The following is a 20,365-nucleotide window of genomic DNA, read 5'->3' as shown; positions in this document are numbered from 1 at the left end:
AATGGGTATCAATGTGTCTGACACTGATTATTCAAATGCAAATCTCACACTGACTGGATTTCTTTTCATTTCCTGCTATAAAGAACAGATGGCATTTTCAGTGAACCAACTCCAATTGCCCGTGGGGCTAGAGGGAAGGTACAGGTATGTGTACAGACCCACCTTAGAAAGCAGCACTGAGTATTTGGAAAAATATATATACAACGAGGCTAATTTTAACCTATGATACTAATAGCATGCTGCCAAACAGAAAAGCCTTCCTAGCACCGAAAATTTGCCTTCTTATTACAAGATCCCAAGCCCAAGAGTAGGAATGTAGGTTGCATGATGGGACAGTCCCAGGGTTTCTTCTCTCCCAAGACACTTGTCATATAATAACAGCGTTCAAGAAATGGGAGCACTGTGTGGACATCATGTTGCTACAGTTTCCGTGGCTTATGAAGGATTCCCAAGTACTGAACTGTGCTCACTCTCTCATCCACACATTACTTCCTTTCATCCACACAATATAGCCCTGGAGAGAGAAGGTGTCATCGTTCCCATTTACAGAAATGATGGATCCAAAGCTCACATGGGTTACAGAACCTGCCCAAGCTAGCAACAGCTAAGTCAGCCTTCCAACTCAGTCCTGCCCTCCTCAAAACATTTTTTATCACTACATACTGAGTGTTTTGGTTAATTATACATTCTGATTATAGCAATTTGTCCTATATATCATTAACTAATTGCTAATTTTCAAAGAATTAAAGTCCAGTGAAAATACTCTTGAGACTAGAAGCACTAAAATTCTACAGAATGTGATCAGATTTTTCTGAAATGTTTCAAATGACACTTTAAGCCCTTGTGATGTCTCAGGTGCGTCATTCAGAAGACTGATCACGCTAATGAAGTATGGGTCAGAAGAATAACAGATAAATCAGCTTCCACTTACATATAATCACTACCCTAATTCTCATAAATACTATTGCAGAGTTCATGATGTGGTGATCTACTAACTTCTTTTCAGCTCAAGCTAACAAATCTTTATCCAGGCTTCTTGGTGCCAAGCCCCGTGGTAAGCTCTGGGCAGCAGTAGTAAGTGTGATATAATGCCTGTTCTCACAGGGACACATTTGGACGTCGGAGTACTCCATTATCACCCTTCTGGTAGAATTATCTTGTCGGTATTTAATTGGCTATAAGAGGAATATTAACAGCTCCACATCTACATTTTTTAAAAAAAAAAAATGCATGTGGTGTGTCCATTGATGTTGTGAAGGACTAAGTACAATTTTTCTGTTCTTCTTTATACCAGCTTTTCAAATAAGCTATCTATTGCTACCTTTCATGTCCCCTAAGCTTTCTTCTTGAAACCTTTTCCAAACGTGCGCGCGCAGTCGCACACACACACACACACACACACACACCCCTTAGTTGACAAATCATTTTGTTGTTGTTGTTGTTTGCAGTGTTACCTGGCACCAGTCACTACCCATATTCACAGGAACCTTGACAGAGAGGCCCCTCTTCGGAGTCTTGGGGGTGGGGTGGAGGAAAGCAAGGAACAAAGGTGGAAGAAAGAGAGGAAGGGCCTTACCTTCTCTTTGGCAGGTGTCTGGGAAAAGGAGAGTCTTTACGAGCTCACTGGATCAAAGGTAAGTAAGAAGTTTCCAGGCTGCCAGTCACAAAGCCACCAAAAACTCACTTTTAATGAAAAAAGAAACCGTTAACTCCAGCACTGTTGTAAAATACTTACCAAAGACACCTTCCCTGCTAAGTGCCATTCATTTCAAGAGTGAAATGCTGCAACAGAGAAAACCGCCCAGGGCAACTGGGAAGGAAAGAAGGATGGAAGTGTGTGGTTCGACTGTCCCTGTAGGGGAGGGAAAGTGTCTCTTTCCTTGACAGCTACCCTACTTAACTACTGCGCAGTCAGCCCTATTTGGTACCAGTGAAAATTCAGCCTTCCAGCAGATCCCCTGCCATCTGCCTTATGACTACCAGCCTACAGTCACACACCTTGAATGCTTAAGGTCCACAGTGCTCCCAGGGACTGCCTTTGCCGGGGCGGGGGGTGGGGGCAATTAGAAGATCCATGGAAAGAAACACTATTTGCCACTTGGCTGAGGTTTCAGAATGTAATTGAAATTCTGGTACAGTGTTCAGATAGATAATATTTCTTGATTTTTCTGCTTTACCTCTGTGCTGTTTTAATACCCATAGCCAGCAGCCATGGAAGCTGAGGGAGTGACGAATGGCCGCCAGGAAGGTCTGAGCCTCCAGAAAATCAGAAGAGATGTTATACCACTGACATGGAAGAAAAAGAAGGAATAAAAACAGAAAGAAGGTGAGTTCAGCTTTCAGCCTCAGGGCTCAACCAGGTACCTGCCAATTTATTCACATTGAAATATGAAGAGGTTCCACATGGAAACATTTTCATTGTGGGCTTGGTTTGTTTTGTTTTGTTTTGAACCCCTTTATTTGGATTTGAATGGTTACTATTTGAAAGTTTCCTTGAACGGGGCAAAGAAGAAACTGAGACAATTGTTCAAAATCTAGAGAAGAGTAGAATAGCTTTAGCTTTAGAATTAAATTATTTGTAGAATTTTTTTCCAGGAAAACCAACATCTTTCTCTACCAAAATGTATCTATCTCATGAAGGAAGGAGGAGGAGGAAGAGGAGGAGGAGGAAGAGAGGAAGAAGAAGAAAGGCAAGTTGGAAATTTTGCCCTTACAAAATGCATGACTAGGAAAGAGTATCAACAAAGACACCTTCCTCAACCTTTACAGTCTTAGCTGTGACCAAAACTAAATGACTTAGTTAACGGTCAGATCACATCCTTTGAAGCCTGAAAAATTAGATTATCTCTTCAAAGATTTATAGCCAGAGAACTCTGTCAAATGGTGGTACATGCAGTTTAGAAATAGGGTTTTTTTTTTTATTCATTTTAATTTAACAGGGTCTCACTAAGGGGCTTAGGCTGGCCTCAAACTCGTGATCTTTCTCCTTCAGCTCTCTGATTGCTGGGATCACAGACATGTACCACCAGGTCCAGAATGAAATAGTCTGGATTGGGAGGGAATGGGTAAGAGCAAGGGGATGAGGGCAGGTCTCACTATAGTCCAGACTGCCTAGAACTAACTGTGAAGTCCATACTGTATTCATAGCCATCTTATTATATTAGCTCCCGGTGCTAGGTTAGAGAGCTAAGTCATGATCTATCTGGTGTGAAATAGGTATTTAAAAACATCAGGTAATGTACTTCTTCCCACAGCTTCTTTTTCCTTCACTACTCCCTGATAATTTCTGTTGGATAATTCCTCTAAATTTCAATTAATAAATGTAAGCTTCTTCAATTCAGATCACATTAATTAGATTCATAGCTCTTCCTATTTCTTAGACAGATACTTAAAGAGGTCAATGGCTCAGACATAAATAATCTTTCTTTACCACTGTACTTTCCTATATAGTATATTAAAATACACTAACATGAAAACAGAAGAGGTTAGGAAGTGGCCTACTTTCCACCCAAAAAAAATTCATGCCATGCTACACCTAGCTTCCAAAGCCAATTTAATATAAAATTCGTAAGAGACATTTAATATAAGTTAACAAGGACTTTAGTCATTTTCATTAGGAATTAAACTTGGATTGACTTTACAGTCAGCTGTTACTCATCTGCCCCTTTTCTTTGATTCTTAGAGACAAAAGAATTCTCTATGTTCCAACAAAGAATCCTAGGCACACTGAGGATTTCTACTGCACCAGAACCAAACTCACAAAGGGCAAAAGTACTGACTTTTTTTTAAGATGGGAACTGAGTGGGAGAGCCCAAGCACATATGACTGGTGCATCTGAGGCCTCAGTTCAGTGGGCTAGAAAAGCTCAATGATGCTTCCCCGGCTTCCGCTTCTCCTCTGCATTTGCTGGGATCCTCTGGACAGCAACCCAGAAGCTGAGAGGAAAATCCACACAGAAGGAAGGGATGCTCTGAACTCGAGGTTTCTTGATGTCAAAATTTACACCACAATTGCGCCAAATCAAAACCGAAGGCAGATTACTCCCATTTACTAAACCCTATCTTTGTTCAGCCCTGGATTAATGCTTCATGAGATGAGTCTCTGTCTGGGGGTTCAGTGGGTCTTGCTCTGAGCTCTCTCTGTGTCGTTCTCTGAGGAAACTGTGAGGGTTCCTCTTTGTCTCACAGAGCAAACCATAACATGCACCGTCACCAGACTTACCTGGCTGCAATTTATAACCCAATGGCACCTTTTGACAGCTCAGCTGTGTTGACTCAGACAAGCGAGCAACACTCGCAAACCCTCAGTTGACTTACACATGAAATGTAAACACTACAATTGTCTTAAATGAAGTGACCAAGGTAACGCCATCTTGCCCTCATCTTACCTTGACTCCATTTTGTGTCTGCTCCGGTGCTTTTCAGCCCCTGACCCCCTGTATGGTCTCATGCACCTTAGCAACACATCTGGGACTGTCTGTGATCCTGAACATGGCTCAGATATGTAACCGAAGCAACTGATGGATTCTGCCAAAACAAATGTTGTCAAGTTTTCCTGACCTATAACTGCCAGTGCCCCCACTGCGGGTTTTGCCTTTATAAGTGCTGTACCCCTGAGCTTCAGTATCGAGAGTTCATTGTGGCAAGAGGCTGCTCTGGGTCTCTGGATTAAATAAAGGACTCTTACTTGACCTTACATGTGTGGTGGTCTACAACTTTCTCACCTAGACTACAGCATAACCCTTTATTGTCACACTCTTCTCACCTAGACTATAGCATAACTCTTTATTGTCACACTCCTGCTGATGATCCCTTCCTCTTCTTAATTAATTCTCCTACTTTATGTCTTGGTCTTCTTTTTTTTTTTTTTTTTCCCTTTTGACCCAACTGTCCTCAGAGTTGCTTACATGAGCATAGGTAGGGGGTGACTTACAGAGACCAGAGACTACACCACTGAAGAAAATGTTGCCCTTTCCTAGCAACCATTAACTGCCAGCAGCTCCCCAGAGGTGGGGTGGGATTTGTGGGGAGCCCGCTTTTGTGCGGGTTTTATGCAGGTTTTCACAGTTCTGTAAGTTCCTGAGTATGCAGACCATGGCATGCCCAAAAGACAGTGTTCCACAACTCTTGCGTTTCTCCAGTTTTTCAATTCCTTCTGCCCCTCTTCTGTGAGGTTCCCTGAGCCAGAAATAGGGTGACAGCAATGTCCCACCTAGTGCAGAACACTCAGCAGTCGCTACACTCAAGCACTTAGGCCTCTCTACAGTTTCCCACCACCCACCCACTGCAAAAGGCGCTTCTCTCACTAAAGGTGACATGCTATCTTCTTTTCCCAAACGACTGCTAATTCCAGAATACTGGCTGATTTCTGATTGCTGTTGTTCCAACCCTGAAGACCAGGCTCATTTTACCTCCCTCCCAAACCACTGTAAATAAATCCATCCTCTTCCCTCTGCCTCAAGCCCTAGGCTTGCACTGACTGCTTCACCTTTGCCTTTTTATTTCTTTGATTCCGAGTTCTGCATTCTTCATTTTAATTTCTTTCTATTAAAATAGACATGTATTTTGGCATAGGCTGGGCTCTCACCTGGTGCAGAGGAAGTGCACATCCGTCTTAGAGTCTCCCCTCAGACTACTCCTGGATGCCCCCCACACCTCAGGTTAATCATGTCTAAGTCTAGCTAGCTCTTCACCATCTCATCAGATACAGCCATTTCTCAAATAGCTTTGATCTTTGTGATTGTTCAGGCTAACCCTAGTTTTCTATCAAAGAAACTCTTGTCATCACATCTGATCTTTTTCTTTTATGTCTGCTAGTCTCTTAGAGAACAGACAGGTTTGCCATACCTGGCTTACACCAACCCCCTTCCTTCATGTCTTACCTCCTAGCTAAAACAGATATAAAAGGTTCCCAACTCAAGCTAGTAACAGTCAATTATTAAAACCCAAGGAGATGAGAAAAGGCAGACACTTTTACATTTCTATTATCCCACTGTCTCTTCTCTACTTCTGCCATCTTCAATCTGCCCTGATGAGCTCCTCAGAGGCTGGGCTGTGGTTTAGTGGTAGAGTCCTTGCCTGGCACCACAGAATTCAATTCCCAGTTCCTGTCTCCTCCCAAAAAGGAGAAAATGAGTTCTTGTTGCCTGCCAGATTGAGTTGATAGCCTGGCCTACCCAAGTCTTTAGAAGGTACTCTGCCTATGGAGTGATCACATTTCATGGTCTTTGCCTGACAGTCCTATTGTTTGTGTCGGATTATAGCAGAACTCAAAATGTTTCAGATCTCTGTTTGGTTTTTTCGTGCTTTGTTGGTGTTGTTTTTGATCGTTTGGGGTTTTGGGGGTGCAACTGTTAATCTTGGTTGTCAATTGAACTGTATCTGGAATTAACTAAAACCCAAGCTACTAGACATTCCTACGAGGGGTTTTCTTGATCATATTATTTGAAGCAAAATTTCTCATCCTAAATAAAGACAGGCACCTTCTGATGGCAGTCCAGATAAAGAGACAGGAGAAAACTTGGCTTTTTTTTTTTCTGGTTTAATTTTACCCTTGCTTTGACATTCATCTATACATTCTGTTGCTGCTGCATTTTTCACTGATGTTAGAAACTTCTCTGGGCTTTCAACATGGACATCTCCAGGAATCCTCTAGGCCAGTGGTTCCTAATGCTGTGACCCTTTAATACAGTTCATCATGTTGTGGTGACCCCCAACCATAAAATTATTTTTGTTGCCATTTCATAACTGTAATTTTGCTACTGCTATGAATCGTAATGTAAATATATGTGTTTTCTGATGGACTTAGGCAATCCCTGTAAAAGAGTCATTCTACCCTCAGGGGTCCTGACCCACCAGTTGAGAACCACTGCCCTAGGCCTTCAGCACCAGATTGGAACTGCTCAAGCATTCAGCTTCGTAGACTGAGCAACTACCTGATTATTAGCCTCTCCAGTATGAGATAACCATTGAATATCAGAACCACATCCTGTAAGCCAAAATATAGTATACATACACATACAATACATATATGTACATATGGTTACATGCATATATGAATGTATTTATGTTCATTCTGTCAGTTATGATGCTCTAGAGAACACAGGCTTTTTTTGGTGGGGGAGAGATTGGTAATCATCCAAGGGAATAGATCTACTAAGGGAATGAGATGTCTGGGAACCTGATCTGTGATTCAGCCAGTCTCACAGAAAACATATAAAAATAGTTATACACTGGGGAATGGTGAACAAGGATCTAGGGTCTCCTTAAAGCTTGCAAAAGACAGAGGGAATTTCTTCTGAAATAAAGTAAGTCTCATGGACAGACATAAACTGTTTCCCCCAGCTACATGCTGTCAGGGCCACCAGTATCCTTGGGGAGATAGGAGAGCCAGGAAATCATTCTTCAACCCTGAGGGTTGCTGGGTTTCTGCAAGTAGAAGTCATTTATGTACAGTGAATTGTATTATTTCCTCATAGAAGAAACTTGTGACCACCCAAATATTTATCACCCCTTTGACAGCCACAAATAGCCATTAGATAAATTTCCCCAAATGGACCTCCTTTAAATTGCTTATTAAATAAGTTAGTACTTTCCAATAAATGATTGTCATCCACAACCAAGCAACTACAGTCTTTTCTCAACTGCATGGTCACTCTTCTGGCTTTACTTCATCTTGTCTCAAAGAAAAACCATCTATACCAAATTTATAAAACTTGAAGAGATTTTGAAGAGATGTGTCATACATACTACTTTATTGTGATCCTCAATATCCAACTAAGGAAAGAGAAAATTCAGCCAAATGCCTGAACTTTGGGGTGTAAATGATTTTGAGCACCTTGTCACTTAAAAATGTCTGGGTTCTAAAACCACAACAATAATAAGTACAGCAAGATATCCTCAATGGTATAACAGTGTCATTTGTATCTCAAGGGTAACCAATAGCTGTCAAATTGGACTTACCATCCACGCAATAGGAGGAAATTTATAACTGGTACTATAAACCTAGCCAGAATAATATGGTTGGTGGGGTGATACAGGAGAAACTATGACTTCCACTTTCCTAAACCAGTATAACTTCTAACTGTAGTCTAATACTCAGCCTTAGTCCCACAGATTTGTGTAGCTCTCACCCCTCATCAGAGACGCTTCTTCCTTTTGCAGCAAACAGAGGCTGCCACAGAACGCCACGACTGGTAAAATGCAGTGGTCTGTGGCGTATCCAACCCCAGCTGATACATCTATGACCCAACCCCACACCTAAGGCTAGGTAACATTGCCAAAGAGGGGGAGAATAGATTGTAAGAACTGAAAGACCAGGTGTCTACTGTAAGACAGTGTCTTCTACATGTAACAGGGAGTCTGTGTCCACTAAATCTCAACAATGTAGTTGCTTAATCAAGACCTACATAATGACAATATACCAGTTGACAAGCCGATGTGGGTGGGGAAATTTTCACAAGACCCCACCCCTAGACAAAGAGCCATAAGCAATTAATGTTTCCTAAGACGTGGAGACTAAGTATCCTGGAGGGACAAAGTCCCTGATTGGTATTATACTCCCCAGAGGTTAGATAAAAACACATAGAGATGTGAGCAACATTAAATGGACTCAGCAGGTCGTATATGTGTGTGTGTGTGTGTGTGTGTGTGTGTGTGTGTGTGTGTGTGTCAACAAAAACTAAAGAAGAAAAGGTCAATCATTCCAGAGAGAAGTGGGTGTGACACAAGAGAAGTTGGAGTGATGAGAAGGGAGTGGGGATACTGGAAATCAGTAAATTCTCAAAAAATAAAATAAAAGTTTAAATTTTAAAAAGTGACTAGGTCAATGGCATGCCTTTAGAGAACAGTGTGAAAAAAAAATAAACATATGCATGACATATTTTTATGTGCTTAGTGTTCCTACTGAAATTTTACTTAGCTAATTATAATTTTGCTTTAATTTTAAATATTATGTTTGGAGGTTTTCCCTCGAGATGATTTAAGACTAAATTATCCTTATTTTTGATGTGTCTATCATGACTTTTTAAATATATTTACTGTCATTCACTCCATTGCAATATTTCTTCTAAGCAACACTCTTGCCATTTACTCTATTTTAGTTCTTTCGTGATTAGAATATGACATGCTGCAATTTTTTTCACTTTCCTTCCTTCTTAAAGATTTATATCCTTAAAAGCATGATTTCTTGCTTCACGTTAACTTCTCTGATTTCAAAATCTAAAAAAAAAAAAGAAAGAAAGTGTAAATTGAGAGGTATAATCAAAAGAAAAGTTTGTTGCCAGGTTTTATAGACAGGAGAGGGAGGAAGAGAGAGTAAGAAACAGGGTAAGGAGTGGTTCTGATGATTAAAACTCAGCGGAGCACGGTGGAGACCCTCAGTGGATGAAAGCACTTGCTACTCCAGAGGTTTCCAGCACCAACATCTGTTGACTTCCAACTACCTATAACCCCAGGTCCAGGGAAACCAACCCTTCTACTAGCCTCCACAGGTAACTACAGACAGCACACATGTTGGCAGATATACAGACACATGCACACACATACACACACACACACACACACACACACAAATAAAAACAATAAGATAAATCTAAACCTCTCATTGGTATATAGTCTGACCTTTATATGGCATATTAAAATATATTTTAAGTGCTCAGTTTCCCCATGCAATGAAATATGTTTTCTATACATAAACCACAGAAATTATGTATTCAGACTTGAATGTGAAGAATATGCTTCTTTTTTTCAATTGAGTATGTGTGGGTATGTGTTACTCAGACTCATTCCTTGGAATCCTGGCCAATAAGCATATAATACCGTGGCCCACCCAGCATCCCATCTTAGTAAAGCCCACTTTAAGAGGAAACTTCTTCTCCCCTCCCCTCTCATTCTGTTTCCACTAGGTGTGCACCTTCTCTCTCTCTCTCTCTCTCTCTCTCTCTCTCTCTCTCTCTCTCTCTCTCCCTCCCTCCCTCCCTCCCTCCCTCCCTCCCTCCCTCCCTCCCTCCTTCCCTCTATTCCCTTCTCCATTCCCCTCAATAAACTTTCCACATGGATGGGTGTCTGCAATGTGTAAGTAACTAACTTTCCACGGCTCCACACCACAGCCCGCCTCCGAGTCTGCATGGCATGTCTCCCTCATTCCTCACCCACCTGGAAACCCTGGCCCAACCCGCCAAGGTCTCCTGTGTGCCCTTTCACAACAATATGTGAACATGAGTTAGGTTCCTACAAACTCCAGAAGGATCAGATCCTCCTGGAGCTGAAGTTACAGGCAGTTGTGAGCTGAATAACATGGGTACTGGGCAAGAGGAGCATATGCCCTTAATCACTGAGCCATCTATGTGTCTGGCCCCTATTTCTCTTGACGAATTATCTGGAGATTGTAAAATATCATAGCAAATATATTCATTTTCTGTATTAGTGATCTTTAATACATACTGTTTGTCAGATACAACAACCATCCTCATTTTATTCTCTACTTTGAGAAAAATAAATAATTTCTCTTGGTTCTTCAGCCACTTATAGCTTTATTAATAACTTTTTCATTGATAAAACAAAAATACAGGCACAAGTGACTGAAGGGAAGGAGAGTTTTTAGCTCACAGTTTCAGAGGTCTCAGTCTGTAATGACTTGGTTCTGATGATTATGGACCCAGGAGTGAATGAGCTCATTACTGCAGTAGGAACATATGACATATGAAGCAGAGCTGTTCACCTTATGGCTGCCAAGACACAAAGAGGGAAACATAAACAAGCCAGAGATAATGTACCTGGAAGGTCTTGCTTCTTGTGACCAACTTCTTTCTTCTATGTCCCACCTCCTAATATGTCTTGAACCTCTCAAAATAGCAGTTCAGTTAGGGTTCTAGGGTTCAAACAATGGCCCGTGAAGGGCATTATATATTCAAATTAACAATAAACAAGCAAACACACTGTCTGGGAAAAGGCACACAATCAAAATGCATTTCTCATATGTTTGTTAGCTGAGAAATTCCAGATTAAGGTGCCAACAACATACCCTGGGTCTGGTAGGAATTGACTCCTGTTGAGAGGTGGGGTTCCAACATATGGATTTGAAAAAAATGGAACACAAAAACAGTCAGTTCATAGCATAATTATTCCTTTAAGTATATAAGATAAATATTCATGTTTCCATGTATATCTCCTTGGAAATATACCCCATAGGACAGAATTTAAATACATTTCTTGGTAACTAAATACTTATTGCAAGTGTCTATGAGAACCGTATCACCTGGTACACTCAGATGCACATAACAAATACTCCAAAATCTTTTATCCTAATGGACAAGACCCTTTTTGATCTGTCTTAGCCTTTGATCTCATCTTTTATTACTCCTTTACTTAATATATTTAGTTATTTAGTCTTAGGATTACTTACTTTCACAAGTTCAGTGTTCTCCCAGGAGTTCACATTTTATGTTCTCTGAACCTGAAACATTTTTGTAAAATGTTCAAGTTTTTGAATGGCAACAACTTCTCATTACCTTGCTTCAAATGCTACCTGTTCCTTCTCCTCACATGGATTTACTGTAAACAGCCTAGCTCTCTGATGTTTTACTGTTCTCAATCATGCTACTTATCTGAATCAGCAATGCTTCATTGGTTTGTTGTTGTCAGCCTGAATCCCTAGATAACCACCTCTTCCCAGGACTGCTTCTCAACCCTTGACACCTAATGGCCCTAAGAGCTTCTCTAGGTACCAGGGTCTGGCCTTTGTCCCCAGTTCTCCTGTGGGCTGACATTGCCTGTTCAGCGTGGCTCTGGTCCCCTCTGTGGGCTCTACTCCTACTTCTCTGCTTCAAAACCAGACTCGCTGTTTGTGTCCTATTTACCTCCTGTTCCCATAGAGGGTTTTTTTTAAAAAAAAACTTCTCGTCTTTAAAAGAGTCTAACCACTGTAGATACACTCAGGAGGTCAAAATTGTGAAGATTGACTTCCTTAAAAAAAATGGGTATCTATCTAACTGTTTTCTAATTGCTTTATTTTTGTTGGCTGGTGGATAAGTGAATAAAATGTACTTGATGCTGAAAGTATAAAATGTCATGTGAAGCTTCACAGCTTCCTCTTTGAATGCCAATTCTAACTGTATAGAAGTTTGTTGACATTGAGTCTGGTTAATTTTTTTTTTTTTGGTGTGTGATATTTTTATTTATTTGTGGGTTTTTTATAATAAACTTTTTAAGATTAAAAAATCATAAAAATTTTAAAGAAATGGTATGAATACAAGAACTCTCTTTCACATCCTGCTGTTCTTTGAGCTATCAAGTTATTTAAATACTACAGCATTCCTGATGCTTTCATGTACAGCATCTCCAGAAATAATTGAATTCCTCTTAATCCTATCACAATACTAAAATCAATTCAGGTAGATTACTGGAGGCAATACACAGTACCCAGATACTTAGTTTCATGAGTCTGGGATGAATTCTAGCTATGCCACTGAGCAGCCATAGGATGCTGGAGACATTCTCAAGGAGCCTAAGTTTCCTGCATATATAGTAAGTATCATAATAGCTCTTACGATGATTCATTGAGCTACTGTAAAGTGTTGAGATTCATGTCTGACATATCCACACACTGCTTATGGAAGTACAGAATGATACAGCTCTATGGAGGGGGATTTTAAATATGTACATGCAAACCACACAGCTATTTCCCCTTCTAGCCCACCATGTTTCACAATGATTCTTCAGAGGCCTGAGGTTGAGTGCCAAAGCTTTCTTTGCAATGGTAAATATTGATAAAAGGCTACAGTCCCCACTCAAGAAAGTTGGGTGACACAAACCATCTCCATTCAGTTGTAAAAAGAACAAGTGTTTTCTGTGATGTGGCATAGATGTATTAAGTTTATAAAAAGGAAAAGTAGATTCAAACGTGTGTGTGTGTGTGTGTGTGTGTGTGTGTGTGTGTGTGTGTGTGTATTAGTTACTATTGTTACTTTTATGAGAAAATACCCAGCAAAAGCAACTTAAGAGGCTGGAGAGATGGCTCAGTGTTTGAGTACTCCCTGTTCTTCCTGTCCCAGCATCCATGTCAGGCGTCTCACAACTGTCTATAACTCTCTATGGATACATAGACACAAAATAAATAGTTTCCTTTAGTAACTTAAGATAGGGTTTATTTTAGCTCATAGTGTGAGACTGTAGTCCATCACGGCAGGGAAGGCTTGGGGTTAGGCTCTAACTATGGCAGCAAGATAGTAAGGCAGCTAGTTACATTCCTACAGTCAGGAAGCAGAGGGGAATAAATGCTGGCTCCTTACTTGCTTTCTCCTTTGCTTATTTGATTTTTAATTGTGTGTGTGTGTGTGTGTGTGTGTGTGTGTGTGTGTGTGTGTGTAAGTGCATATGAGTGCAGGTGCCCTTGGAGGCCAGGAGAGGGCATCTGATCCTCTGGAGATGAATACAGGCAGGCATGAGCTACCTGATGTGGGTTCTTGGAACTGAACTTGGATCTTCTACAAGAGGAGTATGTGTTCTTAACCACTAAGCCGTTTCTTCAGCCCCATGCTTTCTCTTTTTTTTATACAGTCCAAAACAATAGCTCCTGAAATGGTGCCAGCTACCTTCATGGGGGGTCTTCTTTAATTAGCTAACCTCTCTGGAAATGCCTTATTGACATAACCCAAAGGCACATCTATTAGTTTGTTTTGAAATCATTTCAAGCTGGCAATCAAGGTTAACCATCACAAGTACAGTTCTTGTCAATTTGACAACCAAAACTATCAATTTTTGAAAAGGCAAATAATTTATATGATATGAACAGAAACAAGAGTACCTTCGCTTATAAGCCCTAACATCAACAACTCACCTCTAAGGCTTCATGTTCATTTCATAATACAAAATGCCTTTATTCTGTCTCCAAAAGTATCTACATCTCTGAAAGTATCTACAAAGTCTTAACATTTCCAACATTATTCAAGAATATAAGTGCAGAGTGTCTCCTAAGACTCAAATTCACGACGTCAAGGTGCGATAAAATCTAAAATAAGCTATAGAAAGGCAAACAATAAATACCTCATTCCAAAAGGAAGAATGGGGTCATAGTGAGAAAAGACCAGACCGAAGCGAGACTATAACCCATCAGAGAAAACAGAAAAACCTGCAGGCTCCTGGTACCTAGAGCTTGTGGTAGTATCATCTTTCTTTCAAAGGACTTGGCCAGTCCCTTCTCTCCAACTCTGCTGCCCATATCACACACAGCCTTCCTCTTGGACAACTTCTACTCTGTGAGTATATTTTTTTCCTCAACCAATATCCCACAGTCCTGGCATCTCCAACATCCTGGAGTTTCCACTGCAGCCTACATATCACCTTCACAGATTCCTACAAGGGCTTCTTAGTACCTCTTCGTATGGAGTCTAAACATGAATATACATACACATTGCTTGGCCTCAGAGGCTTTCTGGAAACTTAGCCTTCAGGACCATAGTCCATAACCTATAGTCAGAAAGCAAAGAGATATGAATGCTAATGCTCTACTCACTGCCTTCTATTTATCCAGTCTCAGACGTCAGCCCAGAAAATGATGCTCACATTTAGGGTAGATCATCCCCCTTCAATTAATCTCTTGGAATGCCCTCACAAACACCCAGAAGTATGTCTGTTAGTTTAGCTACTATCAATCAAGATAAGCAATCACAATTTCCTTCTCATAGAACAGAAAATAAATTTCCATGTAATAACTACACACATACATAGACATATGGACATATTTGGCATATAGCCATATATTATGTATATTATTGTGTATATTTATTAAATCTGATGCTTGTTTATTTTTGGAAAGTGAAATAAAGAGATACTGTATATTATATCTATTACATATTATATTTACCTATTTTTTAAAATGAAAACATTATCTATAAGGAACAAGTGGAAACTGAGAAAAGTAGAAAAATAAGAGCAAACTTTTAAGTCAGCAGCTTTGCCTTCTGAACCATAGTGCTTTGCATATTTAAATTTATACTTAAAAGGATTTACCTAAAGCAAAGAGAGAAAACTGAAACCCAACAGAAACAAATGGATCTACAAAGCACCCAAAAAGAGAACGACACACACAAAATGATTACGGGCCTTGTACAGTTTCTCACTGAACCTTCTCCATGAATCATCTCAGAGAAACTCAAATTATGGGACTTTCTTTGGGACACATACTCTCAAATTTTGGTTAACTAGTGCAACAACAAAAATCGCCGAGACTGTTCTAGCTGAATGGAGACTAATGAAACCAAGTGACTAAACACAATGTCTGCTCCCACCTGGATTTTGAGTTTAGCAGAAGAATAACAATAGAAAACCCTTAGAGGCACTTGGGGGAATTTTGAAAATGGACCATGTTCCTACATGTTGTATCAGTGTTAGGATCTTTGGATAGGATCATGAGAGGACCATGTCTTATATGTGACTGAGACATATGGCAAAACATTCTGGAAGCAGGTGTCATAGCTGTGTATGAACTTACCTTCTGCCTTACAACAAAAAGAGAGAAGATCCAGACACAAACGACCACTGTGTTGCTCTTTGAACTATGCTGCACATTTGGAATTTTTCTGAAATAAAAAGTTGAGAAACAAACCCACCAAAAACAGATCAAAGGCTGGTCGCTATTACTACCTCTGATTCCTCTGATTTAGGAGCCTGTGAGAAGGAAACCTGAAATACATATATATGGTTGGTAAATAAAGAAGAAACCGTGCCCTGAGATCTATTTCCAGCCTCCTGGAGCATGCTGGTGGATGCTTTACTTATTCATTTCCCATCGGGTTTACCCAAACAAATAAACTGCCTACAACTTTAAAATAGGAGGCAAGCAAGCTTCCCTGGACAGGGCAGCTAAATCCCAGCCTTAGAGCAGAGCTTTCTTGTTTAGCAATGTGCCTTGGCACAAACTCAAAGGGAATATGGATCGCTCTAGCCTCTGGAAACCAGGCAGACAGCACAGCCTCCTGTGAATCAAGCTGAGGACAAGCCGTTATGTCCAACCTGCCCTTCTCAGTTTATGAAGCATCAGACCAAGGAGCTTCCCTGGGTGGTCGGGTCTACATTAGTTCAGATGTTAAATGGAAGAGAAAGCCTTTCTCCCATCTCTGGGAATGGGAAGTATAATTTACAACAGATTAGGTAACACTGACAGGGGCAAGCTTTTAAAAATCTATAGGCCTCTCTTTTTAAAATCTTGATACACAATCAAACTAACAAAACACCTTTAGGCACTCCTAAATTACAGTCTCTTGAAAAAATCTTTTTCCCTGATATATAATATTTGCCTCAAAAGTGATGAAATGGCAATTTGCCCCCAATCTTCTATTTTCCTTTCTTTCAAGCCTTAAAAGCCTGTTTCATTTCTATGGCAAGACTGTGTGCAGGTAGAGGCAGACGCCCTTTGTAACTAGTTAAAAGCTACAGAAAAAGAAAAAGAAAAAGAAAAAAAAAACTCTATTGAAACACAGTGCTGCTCATATCCCGATCCATGCCAGGAGGAATAAATCACACAAAAGCAACCAAAGAAAACTGTTTTAAAGATACCACTGTGTTACATTAGCTGACAGGGGAGAGGTGATTACATTTATAGATTTTTTTTTCCTTTTATAGAGGCAGAATCTATATGCGGTTGAAAACGTGTGTATTATCACCACTGGAATTTGAATTCAGCTAATGAGTACTAACAGCACAAGGGGAGATGTCTTGCCAAGCTGCTTGTCTTGGCCTTACATGGGTCATACCCTAGGCTGCCCTGAATCTTGTGTGGCCACAGCACTGATCTGCAAATGGATTTCAAGGGTCCATTTTGTTTCGCAGCAACAAAAGTATTAAAATATGCATCTCATGAAAGCATGCGTCCTAGGCTAATTATGCAATTGGAAGTTATTAATACCAAGCTATAGTTAGAAAATAATACTTCATTTTTATAGTACATGTGTAATGTACAATCACATATGTAATGTCACTTCATCAGCATCAGTGAGGTAAGTAGCTAACCCTTGTATGCATAGTTGAAGTAAATGAGCTAGATATGGGTGCTTTCTTTCATTCTCCATGCAGAAACTAAATACTCATCATTTACCAGAGCTCTGAGCCACTGCAGAAAGGTGGGTGGGAGGTCTACTCAGTACCATTACTTAATCTAATTGGCTACGTGCCCCTGCACAAGTGATGGAGCTTTTCTGAGTCTCAGTTTCCTTGGCTGCAAAAAGAATGACATTTCAAAATATATATAAAAAAAAATCGTTCATTTAACAAATATGTTAGTGTTTTGAGTGGCCAGCACAGGGGAAAATGCAGATCTAAAAGCAGAAGTCCTGTAAGTGCTATTATGATACAGTGATGACCTCCACCAACCCCACAGACTGGAAGAATGGCAGCCTTGTAAGTAAATCACTTAAATATAACATGGTATTGGACAGACCAAGGCCACCATGCACAGTAGTAAAGGTCTTATGCCACACAATCCCAGGGCAACACTCCTGTCACAGTGGGTGTAAGTGGTAATGCCCTGAGGTTATGTAATGCACAACTTTAAATATCACACAGAGTAGCAGTGCTTCTGATAAAGGCCTCACACAGGTGCTACCTGACTTAGGTCACTGCGCAAAAGAGAAAGGAGACATGAGATGGCACAGAGTGGGCTCAGAATGAAAAGACCACCACTGCCGAGGTAGATGCAGCAGGTGTGTGATGGAAAAAAAATGGAGTTGAGAAGATCAAATGGAACCACTTAGAAAACAGCCTTGTAACTCATGCCAAATAACTTGCCTATTGATTTATGCTCAAACAATAGCTTCCTTCAGAGCTGAGTCATGGCGCTACTTTGCCTTAGTCCACCTTCACCTTTCCATCAGCCTCCAAATGCGCTTGGAGATGTGCATGCTTCTAGACATTCGTAAGTGAGTGGAATCCAAACATGTTATGAGAGTGATGGCATATCTATACAAAAAGCACTGGGACTGAGAGGAAGCTGGACTTCAAGCAAAGCTGATGCCTTAGCACACAAGCTTGGGGACAAGAAAGATCCAGCTCCTGATGATTGTATTAGACATCTGGGTCAAGCTTTGCCTGATGTCCACCTACACTGCCATCTTAATAAGTGAAAACTGTGAGCTTATTCTCTTTACACATTCATTGTCAGAGCTTGGAGATCCAGAACTTCAGAAAATGTGTATATTTGGGGTTAGAACCTTTAAAAACATGGTGGAGTTAAAAATGTGTTCTTTAGTGCAGATCCCCAGTGACCATGGGGATACAGTAAGAAGACACCAAATGCTAGCCAGGGAGAGAAGAGGTTGCAGAAGAAACCAGGCTTGCTTACATCTAGACACCAAGGTAGTGGTGGCTTTGCAACTTCAGCTTCCAGAGCCATATGAAAATGGATTTCTGTTGTTGAAGCCACCCCATCTGTCGTGTTCTGTACAGAGCATTCACAAACTACTGTGAGCCAGTCTAATTCTGTTTGTCAGAGTCAGTTTGCATTTTGTTTCCTGTTACATTCAACTTAAACACTTTCAGCTGATGAAGGTGCCAGTGACAGACTCAAAGCAAAGAAGTAGCATGAGTATATAAGTTTATAAAAACATTCCTGGTAATGACAGAGAAAAGGACATACTGATGGAACCAGAGCTCAGTAGAATAGTCTTTTACCAAAATCCAGGCAAGAACAGAAATTGAAAGAATAAGATTCATGTCTTGACATTAAAAAGACCTTAGTAAAGCCAACTCATAAAACAGTTTGTATTATATAATTCCATATTTCCATCTTTTTAAAATCTTCATTATTTGTGTGCCTAATAACATTTCTTTTTTATTATTTATATATAAATATATATCTTACATATATTTATATATAAGGAAATATATTCTGTATGAAGTTTTAAATAAAAACAATATTATTTATGTGTTTTTAAAGAAGAAATTGAAGCTACAGTGACCAAATGGCTTAACCCCGTGGCTTTGAATAGAAGGGTAAATCTGAAAGATGTTTAGAAGCCTCTACCCAAAGCCATTCTTTTAACTCAAGTCATGTTTCAACCCCATGTAGGCAAATTCCTTCCTCTGAACTCCAACATCTGTGCTATACATATGCACTCTTTCCACATCTGCCTGTGCTGAAGTCAGCTTTGCAGGAGTCTATCTCTTCCAGCTAATCATTATCTCCAGGGGTTCTGCCTTATTCTTTTTGTTGTTTGACTACACCCAACGTGATACTTTGTACATATCAATTATCTTACTGTTTCTTGGTTATCTGAGTTATCTTTTCAGTAAACAAGACTGCCTTCCATCCTCTACTTCCCCAGTCCAGATTACCCCATTCCCTTGATAGGGAAAAGGCAGGCCTAGAAACCTTTGAAAGATATCACTGCATTTCCAGCAGACAGTGCTCATAGCTTCTGTTTTCCCATGTGAAGCCTTGCTTCTGCAGCACGAAGTGACTATGGGAGGGTCTCAACTTATCTAACTCTGCTTCTATCCATATATGACCCCAGAAATATCTCAGAAGGTCAAGATTAGAAGTCTAGATACTCAGAATCTGCGAGATTCAAAATGCAAAAGCGGACAAGAATGGAGAGATAAAACTGGGGAGGAAATAATATGTCAGGCAGAAAATAATAGTACCTTCATAAACAATGTGCCCTTGATAAAGATATCCATTTATTTCAATTCAATCGGATAGGAAGACATAGCTAATGTGGCTTCACCCCTAGAAGCCTATGACCTGCACAAATGATATTTTTCTCAAATGGATAGCAAGTGCCACAAACACATTTGATCCCACAGCTATGTACTTGTGCAGCTCAGTACATTTTCACTGTATCTGTGTTTCTAAATCACGGTAGAGGATATGGAGACAGTCATAAATCAGATAATGGTGTATCTGGCCTACATGAAGCTTATGCTCTAGTGAGGGATAGGAACTGGCCAACAATCCATTGCATCCTAGTTTGCTTTCTCTGTTGCTATGATAAAATGCCATGACCAAAAGCAACTTGAGAAAGAACGGGTGCATTTCATTTTGTAGGCTTACATTCTATCATGAAAAGAAGTCAGGTCAGGAACTGAAGCAGAGGCCAAGGAGGAATGTTGCCTACTGACTTGCTCCCCATGGCCTACTCACCCTGCTTCTGTTTATAATCTAGGACCACTAGTCCAGAATAGCACTGCCCGCAGTCAACTGATCCCTCCCACATCAACCATTAACCAAGCAAATCTAAGGAAAGTATTTTCTCAGCAGAGGTTCCCTCTTGCTAGATGAGCATAGCTTGTATCAAGTTGATAAAAAGAAAACCTAGCCAGCATGTTACAGATAAGGGTGTTACTCCAGAAGATACCATTCATATTTTGGTCTA

Source organism: Peromyscus leucopus, chromosome 9 (assembly GCF_004664715.2).
Source record: "Peromyscus leucopus breed LL Stock chromosome 9, UCI_PerLeu_2.1, whole genome shotgun sequence".
NCBI classification, from domain to species: Eukaryota; Metazoa; Chordata; class Mammalia; order Rodentia; family Cricetidae; genus Peromyscus; species Peromyscus leucopus.
Note: the sequence above shows the minus strand (reverse complement) of the source record.